The 23,489-nt window shown below is 37.7% G+C and overlaps 1 protein-coding gene across 4 annotated transcripts in view; it reads left to right on the top strand.

Moving 5' to 3' along the window:
- GRM8 (glutamate metabotropic receptor 8) overlaps nucleotides 1-23,489 on the top strand; it is a 944,681-nt gene that overhangs the window by 387,353 nt on the left and 533,839 nt on the right. The gene's annotated exons all lie outside the window — the stretch shown is intronic.

Below are 23,489 nucleotides of genomic sequence, written 5' to 3' on the forward strand. Positions count from 1 at the left end.
TTTGGATTCTGGTGCTCTTTGCACCTGTTACAAGGAAGTCTACTCAGTATAGAAGAATAAAAATCATTTAAAAAATTTAGTAGTTACCTCAATAGTAGATCTGATGTCTGATTGTGTTCACCTAGAGGTTACATTGGAGGAGGGTAAGGCATCTTTCTACAGAACATAAGAATCTTTTCTTTGTAACATTCCACCTTTTTAGTGGGGGAAAGCATGGGGTGGGATATAGAGAAGTTTTCTTCTATAACCATCTTCCAGGTTCCAGAATTCTTTAGGAATACACAAGTTGCTTGATTGCATGACACTAAATGATAATGAAAAGGAGGCTTTAGTTTTCCCTTGCCAGCTCAGAAAGTCACTCCATTTTAGCTGTTACTATTCTACATTCTAAACATTCTTTTTTTTAATTTTTAACATTCTAAATATTCTTGTGGTTTCCTGAGACTCTCTTTGAAACTGAAGGAGTTCATAGATTCCCAAGGCCGTACCGTAGGATAAATTGACTAGATTATATCCCAATCTTTGGGTAGCTCATAGGAGACTGAAAGACAATTGAATTTTCTAGGCCAAACAGTCAAAAGCGTCTTAAATAACCCCAAAATTTCTAAGGATGATGACAGCCTCATTGCCCTAACTGGGAATATGAAGATGTTACAATTGTCTTAGCAACATGAAAGTTAAGCGAACATCGGTGGTGAACAAATATGAATTCTCTCATACTTTGTAATGACACTATCACTTGATAAGAAACACAAAGACTTAATTTTCCTATACCCCACCCATCAAATGAGACAAACATAATCCTATACTAAGTTCCTTTCACACAGAATATTTCTCTTCTGTTTTCCAATAAACTTTTCTGTTCCTAGCTCTTGAGTATGAACATTTTTAATACTCAATATTTTATTCCTGAAAATATTGAAGAACCCTGGGAACTATAGACCAATACAGAGATTTACCTTCACTGCTCCTGCATCGATAATAATCATGATAATAATAATAATAGATTATTGATTTGTTTTTTAATTTTTTGATTTAAAAAGTTTAATTATAAAATGCAATAAATTATTTAGTATTTCTCAGCATCATTCAATTCCACTTAATATACACATGATACTGGGCAAGTGCTGTACTATCTTTGATTTATAGACCAGAATCATTAAATATCAGAGAAGTGAAATAAACTTGTCTAGATAACTTGACTATTAAATTATGAGACCACCCACCTGCTGATATTTAACCCAGGCTACGAAGACAAATTTCCACTTCAGCATTAGACTCTCAGGGGTCAACCTTCTCTTCTGGACAACACAACTTTTTCTCCCTTACCCAACTGTTATCAACAATTATTGTTCAAGGCCTGGCTCCTCAGAGAGTCATGATTGTCTGCAAAACTGTACCAAGAGCACTTGAGTTTGCATAGTGAATAGAATACAGGGACTGAAATCCACCAGAGACATGTAGACAGAGCAGCAGACAATGTTTGGCTTCCAAAGACTCTCATTCCTTTCACCATTGATTCTATTTCCTCCAATCACTGCCTAGGTCTCCTATCTCCTCTTCCTTAGGAAGTGTCCTTTTTTGAAAGCCTACATATGGTATTTTAGTGGTTTATTCATCATCTCTCCAGGTCAAAAAAAAAAAAAGCTTATTTCTTTGTCATTATTTCATTGGTCTCTTTCTGTTTTGTTCTGTCCTCCACACCTCCACCACATTTCTTAACATTACCAACCTGCACCTTGGACTCTGACTTACTTAGCTGATTACAGTTTCCCAAACAAATGTATGAAAATTTTTAGTGCTTTTACATGGCCTATGGCCTTTTCCCTTCCATGTTAAAAAAACATGTTTTCACAATATCACTTCTCCTTTATGAAGCTTTCCATGTGTAGCAAAATGATCTAGTCATTTTTCTGGGATCTTAAAGCATCTCTAGTCTACCTCTGACTAAATATGCATGATAATTATCTCTTCTTTCTTCATTTCCACCAGATTCCATGCAGGTAATGTGTTTGCCTTTGAGTATTCTGTTGTCTCTAGCATGATGTCTCGATTCATCTTCCTTGAATAGATTAATGGTTAGACCAAGAATCAGCAAACATGAAATTAGAATTTACCCTTCCTGCCAAGAGGTTGACTGATATTGGTAAATTCTGAGATATTTCAGGGTTATCATTTTTTGCACATGAGATTTGGATAGTAACCATAACCTTTGATATATCTCCCTTGGAGGACATTTACAGTTTATTCAGTTAAATATCAGGATACAATGGGTTTCTAATATCCACTTCTTTTCAGTTTGCTTTTGAAAAAAAATCCAAGATTTTTACATATTGGTTAAATATGTGTTTATGCTGAAAGGATATCAAAATATATTAAAAATAAATCTGTAATTTAAAGGTTTCTTATGGGATTGTTTCCCTCAACCTCATTCCATATCGTGATCCTGGAATGTTCAGATTTGGAAGAATCTGTGAGAAAAGCCATCTAGCTTCTCTGTTATTAAACATCCCCCCCCACACACACATATACACGCACACATATAAATCAATGACCTAGTAATTTTAAGCAACTTGCTAAAAGTTATAGCACTGAATTGTTATTCGATTGTTATAAATCTAGCTGCAGGAGTTTCAAGTTTGTACCACTTTACTAAATTGATCACTTGATCGTATATCCAAATCAAGATACAGAATAATTTTCATATGCCAGGATGGACTCTTCTCACAGATCACAGCTAACTTACTTTGGAGTCAAGTTAATTCCCTGATTTCCTTTATATTCAGACTGGTTTAGATTCTATTGCCAAGTGAAACATGTGACTATGAATGATTTGTATTTTGTCATTTGTTGTCTTCTCATCATCTATGTACACATACTCAGTTATGCGAAGATCAGTGTAGGAATGTAATATACTATGTTAGAAGTTATACTAAAAGAGTTCAAACTGAAGTCTAAGTTGGTGACGCTTCAGCTTCATGGAAGATGTCGACAAAACAATTCAATTCCATTGTCAGACCCTCATGATGATGTTAATAATTATCAGGTTAGTGGTTAAATGTTGTCACATGTTATGTCAGGTGTGAATTCTCAGGCAACTTTTTCCTGAAGAAATGGACCAATTTATACAGTTAAAAATGTTATATGTTTTAACTGCCTACATTAGCTATCTCAAGACATGCCTAAAACCACTTCAAAACTCAATGGCTTAAAGCAATATGCATGTATTATTGTATATGGGTTTAATGATCAGCTCTACATTTCTTTTAGTCTCAGCTTAATGACTTGCTTGAGAGCAATCACTCTGGGTCAAGGGGAGGGATTCAATGATTTGGGGCTATTTAATGTGCTTTGGGGATAACCATCTATAGCAGGTGTAGAATAGCTTGAATAGAGTTATTAGACTTTTCTTCAATTGGTTTAGGATTCTTCAGGACTAGTAGAAATTTTTCTAAGAACATGAACCTAACTGTGAAAGAAGACCTGACTTTGTAGTTTACATGCCATTATTTTCTCTGAAAATGAGAAATACTAGCCAGAGTAAGATGGAACAAGACTATGAGGTTATAGGTAAAGAGTGTGGGTACAGAGAGTTCATTAATTGGGTGCCTCAGGGCAATTGTATACTACAGTATGCCAATATTATACATAAGTATTTAATCAATACAGCATTAAGCAGAGTAAATAAGAAACTCTTAACTATTTTATTTCACTCTAATTTCTTCCCAAAGTTAACATTATCAAAACTTTTCTATTTTCCCCTAAGGCCTATGTGTATATGCATAATGTGTGTACATATATATGTGCCTTTATTATGCATGTTGCATATGTAATTTATATTTCTAAACAAATATTTCTCCATATGCTAACAAAGAAATATTTTTATTTATTTATTTACTGACTTATTTATTTGACTTTTTGGGTCCTACTCAGCTATGCTCAGGGTTCACTCCTGGCTCTGCACTCAGGAATTACTCGTGGTGGTGCTCAGAGGACCATATGGAATGATGAGGATCAAACCTGGGTCTATCACATGTAAAGTATGCATCCTACCTGCTGTATTATCACTCCAGCCCCCAAATTAAGCATTTAATATATTTTATTCATTTAAAATTTTTTGTCTCCCAAAATAGAAATCAAATATTTGGCATTTATTCCATTAAATGTAACCAAAATTGTGGTGAAGAAAATTTGAATATTTTACTCCATTGGTCTTTATAAACGCTTTTTTTATGTTACTATTGGTTGCAAACTTGACTGTATTTGGGGGACGTACATCATCCTTTGGTTATACACATAATTATGTATAGACTATATAAAGACATATAGTTTATAAATTAATGTATACTACATTGATGTATAATATGATTATATAGTTATAAACTACTACTTTAAAAATAGAAAAATGAATAAAAATAAAAACTTGCATATCTTTCTTCTTATTTGGCACAATATAATATCAGAAAACCATATCAGATATTTTGTCATAAAGGTAAAGAAATAAAAACTATATATTGAAGACTGGAGAAATAGTACTGGAGGTAGGAGCATACTTTGCATGTGACAGACCTGGGTTTGATACCCATTACCAGATATTCCCTGCAGGAGTGATCCCTGAACACAGAGTCACAAGTAATCCCCGAGCACAACTTGTAGTGGCCTTTAAAAAAAAAGAAAACAAAATATCTCTCCAAATTGTTTCAGTACTTATTCATTAGCCTTGATTATACATATTCAAGAGTTCTGTTTTTCACTATTGTTATAATGCCTCTGGGCACATGTGTCATAGTTTTTGTAGAAAAGGTACTTAGATGTGTTGGCTAGATTTCAGCACCTATGTGTCTTCACTTTTACTGGATGTTGCCAATTTACTCCTAAAACTTGCTTCTCCACTAGCAATATATGAAAGTTGCGTACAACTTAACCCACAATTGGCACCAAAATTTTTAATATTTGTTACCTAATGAATGTTAATTAGACTATTTGTGGAGACAATTGACAATATATGCAAGTGTTAAGTCATTATTTTGCACATCTGCAACTAATACAGTGTTCATGCTAATTATACTTTAATTGAAAAAACTAAAAATATTTTCATTCCAATCGATGTTAAATAACCCATTACTAGTTATTTTACATTTTTCTGATTATTATTACAGTTGAGCAACCTCCCATCTATTTAAGATAATTTATAGCTCATTTATGTCGAAATATCAATATGATTCTTTTGTTCATTTTTCCATGAGATGGCTTCATATTTTCTTATTGAATTTTCTAATACCTGAAGATATTCTTGATACTCTGTCTCATGTACATTCACTTATCCTCTTTCAGTTTATGGTGTATCTTCTAGTTTTTTTCTTTTATTTTTTATCCTTTGAGTACCACTATAAAAAAATGGTCTACTTTTCAATACTTTTTGAAATAGTCTAAATTAAAGATAGGACTAACAAATATCACTTCTAAAACTTGTTTTATACAGTTTCAACATCCTTAATAATTTAAGTCTGTTTTAGGTGAAGATTAAGCTTTGCTTCAGCCTCCTAGGGCAAGGATATTTTTTCTCCTGTCATTTCTCCAATTCTTGGGCAGCCCTTGTGAAACGATGCTCAGTTCTATTCTTGGGTAGGCCAGACACCAAGGCAGCACTCCTGACCAAACCATTAGACCACATCATCCTCAAACAATGCATCTTTGGATGCTGCAGCTCCACTTCCTGCTCACATCCGGTTGACTTCCCTGTTGGAAGAGTTTCCCTGTTATTATGCAGCCGCTGAGCATGTATCTTCTGTTTTTTTCAGACTACACCAGAATGCTTGTATTGGTCGTGTTTGTATTAGCTCCCCTGTGTTTCTATTCAGATGATGGTTTATGCCACTCAGTCTGCCCACAGAGAACACATTGTTCCATGTTCCCTGGAGTTGCTTCACGTTTACGTTCCAGATTCTGGTAGGAAGTCAGGTCTGTTGCTAATGATAATCACTTAAAGACTTCAGTAATTTCTGCCTGCTACATCTGGGACCCGGGAAAGTGGTGGCCTGGGCTGTCTGGAAAGATACAGACAGCGTTAATGTAGATTTTTAGTTTTGCCTTTATAGTAATTAAACTTTGGTCTAATTCACAGGTGAAATGAATCCTTTGGGTAGGAAAAAAACCAACAAACATTAGGATTTTGGTTTTCTTAGACAAGTGAAAAGCACTTTTAGTAAATATTTGACAATTGTAGAAAGAAATCTATAGGTGAGTGTAAACTTGTCTATTATTATCGAGCTGATGAACTCCCATGTCTCAATAGCACGTCTTTGCACATCACTCTGAACCTAATTTCTGCTGCCTTGACAATGTTTACATATAAGACCTTGACCTGAGAGAGGGAAAAATTACTAAAATGGCTGAGTTCATGTTAGATTACCCCCTAAACTATTCCAAGTTGCATAAGTTCAATGGAGTCTGACAAAAAATATTTCAGAAAGAGAGTATTACCCACCAATCTCCCCTCCACCTTCTCTAGCCCAGTCCACTGCATTCTGGGAAAAATGGTCAGTCAGCATTGACTAATAGCAGTATAATACTGATCTTAGCTTTACAGCAGGAAGCTGAGAGCTGAGTTAGTACCTTTTATTTCCTCAACTTCAATCAGCTTCCAGCCTCCTCACAGGTCCACCATCCTGTCACTTTAGCATCAATTGTTGTGACTTGTCTCTGGCATAGTCCACACAACTGGTCTTTGCTTCTGTCTCAAAGCCTCTGCCTGTTTGGGGAAGAGGAAATGAGGGTTAAGTTTGATGGAAAATTTATAACCCTGGTTGTCTTGACTCAGAGCCTTCAGCAGAGGCTAATACTTAAATTTGGGCTTGCTCTTCAAGCCCATGTTCTCCCTTGAACACGTATCTTGCTTGCAAGTTTGTGTTTCTTTTCTTGCTTTCTCCACTCTGAAGAACCCTATATTCTGTCTGGAACACATTTCCTCTCTTTCTCCCTCTCAAATATTTCTGAGCAAGTTTCATTCCAATAAGAACTCCATGCTTCACTTAAAAAACAAAAAACGGGGGCTGGAGTGACAGCACAGTGGGTAGGGCGTTTTCCTTGCACGCAGCCAACATGACCGACATAGGTTCGATTCCCAGCACACCATATGGTTCCCTGAGCACCACCAGGAGCAATTCCTGAGTGCATGAGCCAGGAGTAACCCCTGAGCATCGCCAGGTGTGACCCAAAAAACAAACAAACAAACAAACAAACAAACAAAAAACAAAAAACGAGTTAATTCTGACCTCTCCTGAGTAACGGTAGGTGGTCTGGTCCCTGGATTCCTGAAAACACAGGGGTTATGAGGACACTAGCATTTCTCAGTCTTTACTTGGCCCCCTGGCACAGGGCTGCACACACATGCCTACCTGAGAAACTGTTGAGTCTTGCAACTTAAAGTGGTATCACTTATGAGTTTATTACAAATTCAGAGTAGCGGGTCCCACCCCAGAGCTACTGAGTCCAAGATAGCATCTTAATAAGTTCCCAAAGTGACTCAATGCATTGCTCCATTTGGCTGAATTTCATTTCGATCTTGGATATCACACCCACTGGTCCTTTCATCAAAATGTGTGACTGTTCAATGATCACTGCAGCTCCCTGATGCCTAGTGAGAGTGGACTCTGATGCTAGTGCCCAGGTGTCTGTGTCAGTGATAGAAGCATAACTCCAAATAGGATGTGTTAGAAGAGTCAGAGGTGAGACTCAATCAGTCCTGTCTTCCCTGTCTTTTTTTTTTTTTGGCTTGGTCATGTTTGACAGAAACTCTCTAACCCTGGTTGTCTTGAAGAGTTGAACTATAGCACTCACATAACCCTCATCTTGTGCCCCTCCTCTCTTCACTTTAGCATAGTGGTTGAGAAGCAGCCTACACCAACGCATTTGGCTTATGTTCTGGAGCAGAACAAATACCCACCCATGTCAGGTCCAGGACTTTGGCCTTATTAGTTCTGACCTATAAACTGAGCTTGTTATTGCCATGTTCCTCGTCAGGTAATGAGTGCTTCAGCACCCACTGCTTCCAATTATCCTGATGACATATTGGCAATGTGGTCTCAGCCCTCTAGCAACTTTTATAGTCTGAAATGGGGTGATGCTGTAAATAAGGAAGGACAAAGGACATGCAGAATTAAAAAAAAAAAGCAGCATTGAGCTCTGCCAGGTGGTTATTTGGGCCACCTGGTGGATACTTCATTATTAGGACATTTTGGCTTTTTGTTTGATTTTGAGACACACTCAGCTATGGTGAGGGATTATGCCTGGCTCTATGCTCAGAGATCTCTCCTGGCAGTGCTTAGGGAAGCGTATGCTAGGGATTCAGCTTGAGTTGACCACATACAAGGTAAGTGTCTGACTCTGTGTGCAATGTCTCTGGATGCACACTTTGGATTTTTAAATACAGTTACATTCTCAATATAAAAATCATGAGCCTCTATACTATCATCTTTAATAAGAACATAGATATTTGGTGATGTGATTACTCTTGTAATCCAGCCATCAAGAAAGTAATTTTCCAGCCATTTTTTTTGAAATTGAAGATTGAGACATCACCTTGATTTCACTCCCTAAAAAGCAATTCATGAAATTCAGCTTTTAGACTTTCAATTTTCATTCTAATCCAAAAGGGGGAAAAGTTACAGAAAAAATATGCCAAAATGTGTCTAAATGACATGTTGAATGCAATTTTTAAATAAATAATGTTGCTTATTCTACATATTTAGATGGAAATACTTGTGTCCTATGTGATGTAAGAGTTAAGGAACTTTTCATACATTATTTTGTAAATAGGTTTTTGATTGTTGTTTTTAATCTTAACTGTAAATTGATTAAAATTTGGAGTGTATAGCTTCTGCCTCCACTGCAGTGTTTGAGTATTGTTTCCTATATTCTGGAAGTAGAGAGGAACTATTAAAACTGCACATTTAGGCGCATATGCTGCCTGAGCCCGTGTGCTGCTTGCGCCGCATGGCCAAGTACATGCGTTGCCTGAGCACATGTATTGCCCACATCTCCCCTCTTGAGATGTGTACTTTTGTGCTTTCTTATATCGTACCTGGATGTGTGTAGGGGCTCTCTCTGCCCCTGGAGAAGCCCACATTCTTTCTTGAGCACCTCTCTCTCTCCTCTCTCTCTCTCTCTCTCTCTCTCTCTCTCTCTCTCTCCATTCTCTCCCCCTCCACATTTTCAAAAACCCTCCAAAAAATCTGTTTTACTTAAAAAAAACTGCACATTTAAAATTGTTTGACTTGTTCATAGTGAATCAATAATGAAGATTGTAGTGAAGATGAATAGTAAACTCTAGGTGGTCAAGTTAAAAATATATACGAAGGCTGGTTCTTGGGAGCAAGGACTTTGATTTAGTCTATTTGACAAAATCTGATTCAAAAGGTAGAGGAATTAGACTGATCCTGCTCTGGTTGAAGGAATACACAGAATTTCTTGTGTATTCTTTGGATTCAGGTTTTTTGACCTTGTGGCAAAAGGGTCCAGGGTTCTGGGAAGGGTCTCTGGATGATACTCGCATGGAAACTGTTATCAAAGAGATTGTGAGTATGTCAGGGACACAAAATATGACATGAACCTTTCCCATCTGGGTTGGAACTAGCTGTGATAGGAGGCAGTAGGCAAAAGGCCTTAGTTGCTCAGAAAAAGGAACAGGCATGGGTGAATTTGGGGATTGAGGGAAGGCTTAGTAGTGTAGGAACAAATGAACTTGGTTTGAATGGATGGTAGAATTTGAACATAGATCACATTCCTCTATAGAGGAATGAGGAGGAGATGAGCTAAAATGTGTAAACCTCCAGGCCTCATTATCATTGCCATTGTTTCAAGCTCAATGCAAACAAATAGCCTGCAAACTGGCCAAGCATACAAATAATGATATACAGAACCTCCGATTCAGCCACGTAATCTACACTGATTACACAGTGGGCACTGGCTTCGGACTGGGCTCTTTGCCGGAACTGCCAGCCAAGCAGCATCCAATCCAACTGGACGATGTCAAAAGCATCCTCAAAGGAAAGATAAAGACAAAAAGAAATCACCCCAGATGACAACCATAGAAGACAGCCAAGTCTTTACGAGGGGGTATCACAGCATAGTCAGCAGCCCTGGAATAAGGCCCTACATGAGGCCAACCAGTTGAACACTTCCTTTGTAGGTGTTCCTCAATTCCATTTTTGATTTTCGTGGATCAAGGGCACTTGTCTGCATGATGACAACAAAGATGATACATTCTGGGCTCAGTCCTGCCACCACTGAGCAGTGTGACCTGGGCCTCCATACTTTCCTGAGGGTTAAGTGAGAAGGTCAACAATATTGACTGCATCATAAAGTGCCCAGAGTGCTCACCAGATGCAATCAAGACCATTCCAGGGACTATAGCAATAGGAGCAGATGAGCTGTGAAGTCACCCAGCAAGCAGCCTCACAGCTGAAAACAATCAGCTTAGAAAACTGGGTCAATCTGGGGTGGTGACTATAATCAGAAACCTGCATGAGAAAACACAATAAACAAGTTAACTTGGGAAAACTTGATTGTTTTAAAAACAAGATGAAGCAAAGTACGAACAGAAGTATGCCAAATATCTTCTCTGATAGAAATGGGAAGAAGAACTGGAAGGCTAGAGTGAGAGGAATGGTTTTCTTTGAATCCAGATAAAGGATCCTTTTCCTTTCACTTGACAATATTGTTTTCTTTAAATTTCAGGTTCATCTCTATGGGTAAGAGGGAAAGGGTCCCACTTTATTATCAGTGTTGAGTTCACCAATGACACTAATTATTCCAATCAACTCCTGAACGCTAAGGTGGCATTTTATTTGCAAATTAAATTCTAGTTGTGTGAAATCATTAGGTCTTAGAAGATGCGGGGTGACTTAGATGACGGTAATGATTATGCTTAGCCAAAACTGGAGTGGTCAGCTTAGCTGAATAGGACATGGCATTAATATCAGAACTTCAAATATAGTATCCTGGCCAGGCATTTAGCTTCAAAGAAGGCAGAATCTGTGGTTTACAAATAGATCTCATCCCTAGATAACAAACTTGCAGAGACAATGTTTCAACATCACTGAAGATAGGGAGAGAGCATTCTTGAATGTCTGTGCAACTCATAAGTGTAATAAGTTACACTGTTTTGTATGTGCGCTAGAGTTAGTGGCTCTCATATTCATGTAAATTTATCATTATCTTATAATATTGACAGCATTTTGTTATTTTGTGTAATGACAATCATACCAAAAGGAAAGTTTCTACTTTTCTTTATATGCTTCCAGTACACTAGGCATTGCAAGTAAAATAGGTATGTATTATCTAATTTAATAAGCGGAACTTATAATTGTCTCCATGAAGAGAGGAGAAAATCTAATCTTCAAGATGAAGACTTGTTAAAAATCACACAATTAGGATATGATAGCTTAAAGATAAACTTTTCAGGGGCAGAGCAATAAACAGCAGATATGGCTCTTGCCTCACACATAGCCTACCTGGGTTTGATCCCTCAACATCCCATATCATTCCTCAAGTACTGCCAGAAGTATTTTCTGTGTGTAGAGCCAGGGGTAATCCTTGAGATATGGCCCCCAAATAAAACAAAACAAAAAAACAACAAGCATAGTATAAAGACCTATAACGGTATAAACATTCATTTGAAAAAGCATGGGGAAAGGAAGCTGGAACCTCTTATATCTAAGTTGTATTTAATAAAATATGCTAATCTGACTTTTGTCAGTGTGTTTATTTGATAACATTGATCATGCATTTCATGCTAAAGTATTTAGTCATTCCCTGGGTGAATAAATACATTTCTGATAGAATCCTTGCTTTTCCTTGAAACTCAGGCACTGAAAATTGTAAGGCTTGCTAACCCTAGAAAGAAGCAAGTCTCATAGAAGACTGAAGGTTAATATGGCTGGATTCTCACATGACCTTCTCACAATTAGTGTTAATGATTTTAGACAGCACTGAACTTTACTTTGAACTGAATTTTTCCCCAAGTGCTTTGTGCATGTCTCACTTCATCCACGGGAAGCTGACACACAGGGAGCTGTGGATTAGAGAGACTTAGGTAAGAGTTCAAGGTCAGAGAGATAGTAATTGGGGCATTAGAGTGTATGATTGGTCTACCTGTATTTGGGACTAGAACTTCTAACCATGAATAGTTACCAAGACGCTGTTATGTGACTTTCTTTTCTAAAATTTGTTACTAAAATCTGGGCTTTTAGTTATTTATTTTTTCATCCAGTTACATATTTTATGGAATTTCTTCTCAAATTATCAAGTAATGTTCTATAATAAATTTTATAAATGACTGAGATAAAAGACAAATGACTTCCAATTTGTTTTGTGTTTTCAAGCTCAATGTGGTTTTCCTTATTCATATAGATTTCATTAGTTATGATTTGATAGGAGCTACTAGAGTTGGTGCTAGTAGCTACACTCCCCTACATCTTGTAATACTATTGGTTCATACATATGGACATGGACCATATACTCTGTCATCATATCACTAAATTCCCAACTTGTTCCTATATTAATCAGTGCATATTTAGGTGCTATTAAGATTAAACTGCCCAATAGACATCCTTTAGGAAGAGAATTCAGCAAGAGTACTATTGACTTGGCTCTAGGTCACCAAGAAACCCAGGTTTCTAGACCTGTTCCCATTCATGTGCTATAGTGGTATACACCATCACATCAGCATCAGCTAATAAGAAAGGGAAAAAGAGCAAAAGTTCAGACTCTCAAGTAGTATCCAATCTAAAGATGGATATCCTTGGCCAAAACTCACATCCCATTGGGAAAAAATGTAGTCATGTGATCATACCTCATTGGCTATAAGAAAGTCTATGAGCATGTGCTCTGGCTGAGAGAGTGAATAGTTCTTTGGGAGTTTCAGGTGGAAAATGAAAAGGACAGTGTCCTGAGTAGACATTAGAGATAACAACAGTTTAAGCATAATATTCTATGGTTTTCAAATAATTTCATCCTTAATCTCTTGTGAAAGACATGCTTTCTTCCTTCCTAAAGGAGGGAGATCAAAGTTCATCTTATTGCTGCACTAAATTCTGAATTCAAGATTTTGGGGAGAGTTCATCCCATCTCCCAGGCCATATGAGGCTTCAGCAATTGAAACAGAGTGTTTTTTTTTTTAAGAATATACAGCTGGACTTAGAAAAGAATAGGACAAATCCATGGTGAGTCTCGTCAGTAGAACAGACAACTTCCTGAGCAAGAATTGCTTGGGCATTGCTGTTAGATCTTTGTTGCCACCCACACTTGCTTTCTGGGAGCATTTCCATTGCCCATTATTCTTGGTGACTGGTGTCTTTTGTGGCTCTATCTATGAATGTTGGACAGTGTTCCCTCACTGGGAACTGTCCTCCTTTTACAACCAGTACAGAATTAAGCAACCCGAGATTTGGTTCAGTGACGAGGCTACAACTGGCTTTGTCAGTGAGGCTTTGTTTTTTTTCTTTAGCGAGACAATGTCTTTTAAAATTCCAGTTCTTTAGCTGCAAAGATAGTTCAGTGGATTGGACTGCATGCTTTGAATGCAGGAGGCCCTGGTAAACCCAGAAACTCATGTTCCCCGAGGGACTATTCTTGAGTATGATTCCCCGCCCCCCCCCCCCCCCCCGCCAAAAAAATAAAAGAGTCTCATTATTTCTAGTATGTTTTATTTAAAATTAGTCTTGGACTATAGATCCTAAAATTGCAATATTTTCCTTTTAACTGATATCAGTGTACAAACCATCCTTAATTCTCTTACTTAGATTCAGAGCTTATACCTTGATATCACTTGGAGTCCTAGATTTAAGGAGGAAAGATACACCAATATTATCTACTATTTGTGGCTGGGCTGCTTTCCATGGTGTAGCCTGGGAGAATGCCCAGTAGGAAGTTCTTGAACTTGCCTCTGAGTGGCAGTCTCACAGGACAAGAGAAGCAATTGGTGTTATTTGTAGGGTTAGTAGTTTTGCAGCCTGTGGCAACTATGTCCTCAGCACCTGCCTCCTGGTCCCTGAGCCAGCTTTAGATATTTTTTATTTTTTTTTTACAGTAACTTGTTCAGGAGAGCAAATTTATTAGAAAACAGGCTAAATTACTTTACTAAGAAAGTCTACAATATGTTGGTTTGAACAACGTGAAAGTTTCTTTCTTTTTCACCTAAGGGACTTAGGTTGACTAATAGTCGAGGATGGGTCATGCTTCTGTTTCCTAATCATCCAAGAGACAAAATTCCATCTGTTTATCTTATTCTAAGGAGCTGCCTTCATCTCCACCACTGAGGCTGGCCTCTGCCATCACATCCATAATGCAGATGGCAGGAAGTAGAAGAGTGGGACAAAAAACTGTAGAAGAAACCATACACTGGAATACACATGTCTTTCCAAGCTGTACTTCACTGGGGAGATAACAGGTTGACCGTAATATTGTAGGAGGCTTGAGTTTAATTTCCAGCATCTTATACCCACTTCCTCCTGCTCCCCAGCACACACTTGCAGTGGTCTCAAAGCACAGAGCTGGGTGTAATCCAAAACTCAAGACCTCATTGGCTAAATCCTTTGTCTGGTATCTACTACCTTTCTTTTTAAAACTTTTTAAAAAAAATATAAAGATTCTGCCCCTTGAATAAATGTAAAATTCATACATAAAATATATATATTTTAAAACTTGATATTAATTGAGGAATAATTGACATAAATGGATAGTCAAAATGTACATCTTGGTAATGTGGTAATATGTATGTTTAATAGTATTTTTCATGGACTTGAGAGATTGTAGAACAGGTAGGGCTTGCTTTGCATGTGGCTTATCTGGGTTTTGAACTTAGCATGTCATATACTCCCCTGATCACTGCTATGAGTGATCACTGAGCACAGAGTCCAGAGCACAACCAGATGTAGCTCCCAAATGAAAACAGGATTGCTCCTATCACATTAATTTTGCTTATTTCTGTGTGTGTGTGTGTGTGTGTGTGTGTGTGTGTGCGCTAGATCCTAGATTGTCAGAGGGCCACAATTCTGCTGACTAATTATAAAACAAGGTTAAAATGTTACTGGCATTCTGATGTGCTCTTTGCAACTCTCTTGTTCATAAGAGTCCATCCATCATGAATCATGATAGGAAAGAAAAATGTTCTGCTCAGGCAACTCTCTCCCTGTGTTCTAATAAATATGATGCAAAGTGACTTTTAAGAAATAAAACAGAAAGACCGTAGGTGTAGTGATCAACTGTTCTAAGTTCAAATTTCCATCAATTTTTGTTTTTCTTGCAACCAACTCCATTATAAGTCCATCGCAGAAATTCATTCATTTGTCCAGAAAGGTGTAATAATAACTGGATCCAAGCAGCAAGATATAGGTGGTTTTTATCTTTTCTTAATGCTGACTTTGTTACCAGCCCAGATAGAGTCATTCAGGCTTGATAGTTGTCAGGTGTACGTGAAGGCAACCTTGCTCATGTTCTAGTCTGTGAAGATGTTTCATATTTTACTACATAATCATCCCCACTCACTAATTCTGGCATTTTGTTATTTCCTCCCCCAGTCATAGTGGCTTACATATTTGTTGTTATTTCAATATTTTAAAGGAACTGTAACTCAGTGCTCATGGACACTAAGTCTTATACAGTCTTAGTGGAAAAGTTTAGAAAATTATCCAAAAATTAAAAAATTGTGCTCCTCTCAGGGTGCCCCAGAGGGGGGCGGGTGAGAGCCCTCACCGCCCCAAGGGACCCAGCCCTGGCAGCTAAAAACCTCCAGAATCCAACCCCCACCATGCTCAAGGCATTCCACACATGCTCGAGCAGAGTCTCATGTACAAGTAAGGTATTCCTGGACTGTGCGGCCGTGTTTACAGCTATGCAGCACATCTTAAGACACTCCCTATCCATTCTCCATAAGTACCATACCACACTCGATGGGGTTCAAATAGTAGGCAATAAATCATAGAGGGATATGTGTATATATATGTATATATATGCATATGTACTAGTTTCAGATATATATACGAAAGCTGACATCACTCAACCTTTAATAACATGTTAGTGATATTCGAAAGAATGTCTTAATGGCCCCTGCCAAAGTAGAGCAATCTTCATACTGTCTCCTCTATGGATACTTTTTTGTAGCATTTTCAGTGGTTTTCCATAACAGACAACACAAAATATATTATTTCGGTTGTGATTTGGGACAGGGACTGGGGCTTGTGGTGGAAACATCCCAGATTTGGTGGTGGGATTGGTGTTTGAATAGTGACTGTAATCAAATATTGTGAACTACATTATAAAATAGAAAAATTTTTAAAAATTGTGCCCCTACTTGGCCCTGCAAATCCCTTCCTGGACATTTACCCCAAGAACATGACAATAGCAGTTCAAGAGGACATATGCACACTTACAGTCATGGTAGCATTGTTTTCAATATCCTGGATTTGGAAACAACCTAAGGCCCAACAATAGATGAATAGATAAGAAAAAACCCACCATAGTGACATGTATACATAATAAAATCTACTTAGCAATAGGAAAAAATGAAATTATATTCTAAAAATGTAATCACTATAAGATCTCAAAGTTCTCCATGTTTGAGGTTCAGGCATACAGTGTTTTAACACTGATCCCTTTGCCAGTATCAACTTCCCTCCACCAATGCCCACCTTATTTTACTTCCCACCTTGCTTTTACGGGAGGAACTTTTTTATTATACATTTTTATAACGTGATTTAATATTGCTGATAGGGGTTCATTCATAACACTTTATGCCCTTCTAGGATCACCTTCTCTTTCAGATTGAATGCTTCCCTACATCATAGTGTGGCCTCCTCCCTATCCTATCCCTCACCTCCCTCAAGTGGTGTTTCCTAATGAATACGTGTTCTTATGTTCAAACAAAGAACATTGTTAAAACATTGGTTTTGGTGTTTGTTATTTTCCACCATTATGTTTCTTTATATCCCAGTGAAATCATTCTGTGTCAGTTTCTCTCCCTCTTGACTCATCATGATACTCTCCAGGTCCCTCCATGGTGGGAAGGACATGTATCAGCAAATTCCATGACTTTATCTTTTCTTATAGCCAAGCAATATTCCATTGTGTATATGTACCACAGTTTCTTTATCCAGACACCTATTCTTAGACACTTGAGTTACTTTCAGATTTGGGCTATTGTGGATAGTTCTGCAAGGAACATGGAGATGCAAATGTCTTTACTCCATTTTGTTTTGGGGTCCTTGAGGTATATACCAAGAATTGGGCTCTAGGGTCAAATGGTAGCTTATTTCCTAGACATTTGAGGAATGTTCACACTGTTTTCCAGAAAGCCTGAACCAGTTGATGTTGGAAAATGAGATTCCCTTTCTCCTCACATCCATGCCAGCACTAGTTCTTGTTCTTTTTGATATTTGTCAGCCTGTGGCTAATATGGTATCTCAATGTTGTTTTGAATTGCATCTCCCTAATGATTAGTGATGCAGAGCATTTTATTATGTGTCCTTTGATCAGTCATAATTTTTCTTTGAGGTCTTTCATATGTTCATCTCTTCTACCCATTTTTTCATGGGTTTGGATGTTTTCTCCATGTACATTCCTAGCAGAAAAGATGAAACCTTGCAGGTTTCTGCAACATGAATAGATTTGGAGGATATCTTGATAATTTGAAATAAACAAGAAGGAAAAAGACAAATACCAGATAAATTCACTCATATGCAGAGTAATCAGACAATCCTCAATGAACGCAAATCCTGACTTACACTCAATAGTACTGTGAGATGAGGATGCTACGTTGTAGGTAGAGAGACCTTGGGATAATGATGAATAGATCTTGACACTGGCAGTGAGCTTGGTAAATAGTGTTACTGCAAGTATATAATAATACTATAATATTATTGTAAATGATGCTTTATCATTCAAAACTAATGAAAAAAATAATTAATATAATAGTTGTGCTCCACTTCATTATAAAAATATTGCCATTAAATTTGCAATGTTGATACAGCAAAATTTGATGAGAAATAATCAGAAGACACTAAAAGCATTAGACAGAACGGATTTCTTTATATTGGGTAACAAAGATTTTTGTGAGATGAGAGGAAAAATAGAACATAGAAATAATAGTATCTGAAAAGGTGAATAGGGTTGGAAAATATAATTGGGTTGGAAAGCATATATGCGTTGATTCTGATATGGTAAGTTCACTGGGACATCAAGCAGATATTTTCTCCTTATCTTGATGAATTCTTTATTTTTAGTGAGGGGGGAATATCCGGAAATGCTAAGGGGTTACTCCTGGCTCTGCACACAGGAATTGCTTTTGGTGGTATTTCAGGGACCATAATAGGATGCCTTGGATTGAACCCTGTTTGGCTGTATGAGAAGCAAATGCTATATGCACTGCACTATTGTTTTGGTCCTGCGATTAACTCTATTTTCATCCTTAACACACAAAATTTTTCAAGTTAATTTCTGTGTCTGTGTGTGTAGAAATTTTAGTTATACAACTTGATGTTTTATATACATCTGCATGATATAACCAGACTAAGTGATCGCTTACTACTCCTTCCTTCCTTCCTTCCTTCCTTCCTTCCTTCCTTCCTTCCTTTTCCTTTTATCCTTATATACCTATTTATTGGTTTCTTTGTTCACTTAGCCATTAACAGATATTTAGGATATTTATATACCTTGGCAGATGTGAGACTATCCAAATACAGAAAATATGACTCAAAGGTCCAATCTAACTAACAATTCTAATTTGTGTGCGTGTCTTTTTTGACCCATATAAATGTAATTACCTCCTGTCTTACCCCAACAGCAGGCTCAAAGAACCTGATATTTCTATCCTTGACCCTCAGACTATTTAAATGTAAACTCATTCGATTTAGTGTTCTGATGACTTTAATAAGAACCATCATCTGGGAATGTTTTCTTTTTTTCCCTACCTTTTTTCCTATTTCTACTGTTTCCTAGCCTAGAAATGATCACCATGCTCAATTTTTTAATCCATGGTTTAAACTTTTTCTACACAATTATTAAAATTTATTTTAATAAGTCACAAGTATGCTATTCAGGTGCATCACTAAACATTCATTTCACTTATTTATACAAAGAAGAACCAAGTACTTACTTTTGTGGCATAAATGCCCGCCATTGAGAAGTTAAGTAGATTGAACACTTCTTTACCATTTTAAAATATGCTATTAGAATAATGGAACGACCATCTCCGAATGCAACAGCTATGTGTACCTAGGTCGAGAGGTCAACATGACAAATGACCTGGCACCCGAGCTGCGCAGGAGGAAGAGAGCGGCTTGGAACGCCTTCAAGAACGTCGAAGAAATAGCTAAGAGGACGAAGAACCTCCGGCTCCGGGCACATCTCTTTGATTCCACTGTTCTTCCTGCATTAACATATGCCTCAGAGACCTGGGCCCTACGCAAACAAGATGAGAACGCTATTCAGGTCTCCCAAAGAAGAATAGAAAGAGCTATGCTTAGAATATCACGTTTCACTCAAATGAGAGAACGAATCCGGAGTTCTGACATCCATCGACGATCAAGGATCAGGGACGCTGTCTCTTTTGCCAAGGTGTCGAAAATCAGATGGGCTGGTCACGTAATGAGATTTAAAGACGACCGTTGGACTAGAGCTGTTACTGATTGGATTCCACGGGATGTCAAGAGACCGCGTGGCCGCCCACCTACCAGATGGTCAGACTTCTTTGTCAAGGTCATGAACGATCGGTTTGAGGCCCTCCATGTTCCCGGAGCGAAGAGATGCCATTGGGCTACACTAGCACGCGACAGGGACAAATGGAGACGTTACTGGCGCCCGCTCGAGCAAATCGACGACTAACGGGAAGTTAAGTGATTAAGTGATTAAGTGATTAGAATAATATATTTTTACATGAATTTATAATTAAAAAGTATTTTGGTACCATGGTTGAGAACCCTGGGGGATTTTGCCATTACCCACATTTAAAAAATTGACACTTTCAGTTTATTTTATTTTATTTTATTTTTTTTGTTAGTGAAACACCATGGGGTACAGTTATAGACTTACAAATTTTTGTGCTTGTGTTTCAGTTATACAATGATCAAGTACCCATCCCTCCACCAGTGCCCATCCTCCACCACCACGCGTCCCAGCATCCCTCCCACCCCCCATCGCCCCCGTCCCACCCTACCTCTGTGGCAGGACACTTTCAGTTTTGAGAATTTTAAATATAATCACCAAGAATGAGGAATGCAACAGAAATAATATATTCCCCTTAGTACTTCGAGAAGAAAAGTGACAATGTACATATATTGATTAAAGAGCAATAAAGTCAAGGCAAATGTTTATTCATTTATTCACATATATTTTGTGCATTTTGCCTACATCCCAAACACAGGCTATCTTCCAGAGAGGTGGTAGTGGATGAAATAGGCAAAGTTCTTGCTTTCTTGGATCCGGTAGAACTTACACAATATTTGGGTATATTTATTACTTGCAGGCATTCTATGTTCATGTGTTCTAATTCTTCGTTTTTACATTTATTATTTTGTGGCAAAAGTTCTACACTGTCCACAGTAATAACTAATACCTACAGGTTTAACAACTAGTTTTTATAATTATCATAAATACTAAGGAGGGTACAGGCTGCTAAGTAGGAATTATAAAGAATATGGGTATAGAGATGGAAAAGATTTAAGTGTGAGCAGCAAAATATAAATGGAAGGGATAATGTGTCCATGGAAAGACTTGCTGTGTTCATCAGTGTTTGCATGAATAGAGCAATTTTTAATTACTTATTATGAAAATAAGTAATTTTAATCTATTTTTATCATTACTTATTATACTTATATATTTTCTGAATGCACTCTTTGCCTTTATTGCTCTTCACATATGTACAATTGTGTACAACAAATTGAGCTTTTTAATATCTTTCTAAGCTAATTTCTAAAGCTTTAATTTAAGGGCTTTTAGGCCCTTTTGACTCTACCCTTTTTATCAAGTTTTACCAAGAAGAACAAGGAAAAGTATTTCCATCCATTGCATCTTCTGGGACGTAATCCATGTTGCAACTATATGTAGTGTGTGAGTGTGAGTCTGGGGGCCTCATTCTGACAACCATGAAAGAATGAAACTTTTTTTTTTTAATTTATTTTTTATTAGTGAAACACCATGAGGTACAGTTGTAGATTTACAAATTTTTGTGCTTGGATTTCGGTCATAACATGATCAAATACCCATCCCTCCACCAGCGCCCATTTTCCACCACCATGGATAATATCCCTCCTCCCCCCATCCCCCCATCCCCCCCCCTGCCACTGTGGCAGGGCATTCCCTTTTGTTCTCTCTCTCCTTTTGGGTGTTGTGATCAGCAAAAGAGGCATTGAGTGGCAAACATGTTCAGTCCAGTCTACTTTCAACCTGCATCTCCCCTCCTGGGAGGATCCTCCAAACACCCTCCATTTGGTGCTCCCTTCTCTATCTGAACTTTCCTTTCCCCTAGAATACCCGACTGGCCTCTAAACTATGGAGTAATCCTCCTGGTGTTGATCTCAGCTATTCTTGGGTATTAATCTCATATTTTGTTATTTTATATCCCCCAGATGAATGCAATCTTTCTATGTCTATCCCTCTCTTTCTGACTCATTTCGCTTAGCATGATACTTTCCATGTAGTTCCACTTGTATGTAAATTTCATGACTTCATCTTTTCTAAGAGCTGCATAGTACTCCATTATGTAGATGTACCACAGTTTCTTTAACCAGTCATCTGTTCTTGGGCACTCAGGTTTCTTCCAGTTTCGAAACTTTCTATTAGACTACAGGACACAGTTCTTAAGAAAATAATCTTGAGATTTTTATAATCATAATCATCCTTATAGTGGGTCTAGTCCTATTCTAGTTAGGGGAAGCATTCTCAGAACTCTGACAGAACCCTTAATCCAGTACTCTAAGTATTGTGCAACTCCAGAACCATCATTCTTCCTATATTTCATTTCACTCCAATGCCAATCTTAGTGAAAAATTTGAGACATCTATTCTTACCTGCCTTTCTTGCTCCACAATCTGAAATACTATTTGAAATTTAGTATTCCTTTTGAATTTTAAAAACTTTCATGACTTTATAATATTTCCTTCTTGGATATAGTGCATCAATATTTTAAAAATACAGTTTAATTTGTAATACCCATATGTATCTAAGTAGGTATTATGAATTTATTCATTTTACTAAACATTATTCCAACTCTCCAGTCATTTTCTTGAACCCTTTACATTGTATCCTTTGAGATTAATGATGTACCTTTATGCCTGTTTAAGCGCCCTAGCAAGATTGTGTAGCATTTCTTTATCATTCTTCAATAGTCTGCTGTGAATTTGCTATGAATTCTGAAACCTGTTTCCTAAATAGTACTTTGATCACTCTTTATTAGTTGTGACTTGATTTATGTGCTTTTAACTTCGATTTCAGTTTGTCAACTAAAATACACCCTTTATTTGGTATAAAGTCTAAATGAACTATTTCTTCATTGATTGCCTTTCTTCCTCATCAATCTGTAATATTGGTGTTTAGGAATGTTTGCCTGGGTGAACTTTGAATATTCACTGTCCATAAAATAAAAGTTCTAATGCAACAGTGAGTGTAACATTTTTAAGGGAAGACTTAAAATAGTGATCAGGTCCACAGACAAGGCATGCATCAGGTTAGGAGGGATTTTGTTTCTCATTTTCACATACCACTCTAAGTACGGCTAGGTTTCTCCCTGGAGGTTCCTTCAAGATTTAAGCAACACCATGTTGTTGGGACCAAGCTTTTAACTGTATGGCTCAGTATGCCATGTATCACAGAAAGTAGCCCATTGGCCCCCTGAACATGTGTGTGTGTGTGTGTGTGTGTGTGTGTGAGAGAGAGAGAGAGAGAGAGAGAGAGAGAGAGAGAGAGAGAGAATAAAATCGGTATAAAATGAGACCATTAGAATTTGTTGTGAGGTCAATAGTTATTTTCTGTTGATTTAGATAATAAGAAGTGTGTGGCGTGGGACAGGCACAGAGGCCCAGCTCTGGGCAACAAAGCTGAACGGCTCCAATTCCAATAGGTACAGCCCGCCCCCAAGGGCCTGGGTCCCTCTCTGGGCACGCGCAGCTAGAAACAGCCCCTAGACAGCCGGTTTTCAACCCCTGATCTGCGTGGGACGGGCACAGAGGCCCAGCTCTGGGCAACAAAGCTGAACGGCTCCAATTCCAAACAGGAGACATTCCCAACTCCTCGCCCAGTGCCAGGGACTCTTTCCGGAGCCGTGGCCGCTAACGCGGCCGCGAAATATTTTCCCACTACATATGCCATAGGAACCATAAGCTAACTTCTTAGATGGAAACTTCTCTATTTTAGCTCAGCCACTAGAATCACAGTAGCCAATAACTCATAAGCCTATCTTAACTCACACTGCATATCAAAGCAGAATAGTAACAGTGAAC

This window comes from Sorex fumeus, unplaced genomic scaffold, assembly GCF_029834395.1.
Source record: "Sorex fumeus unplaced genomic scaffold, SorFum_2.1 ptg000037l, whole genome shotgun sequence".
NCBI classification, from domain to species: Eukaryota; Metazoa; Chordata; class Mammalia; order Eulipotyphla; family Soricidae; genus Sorex; species Sorex fumeus.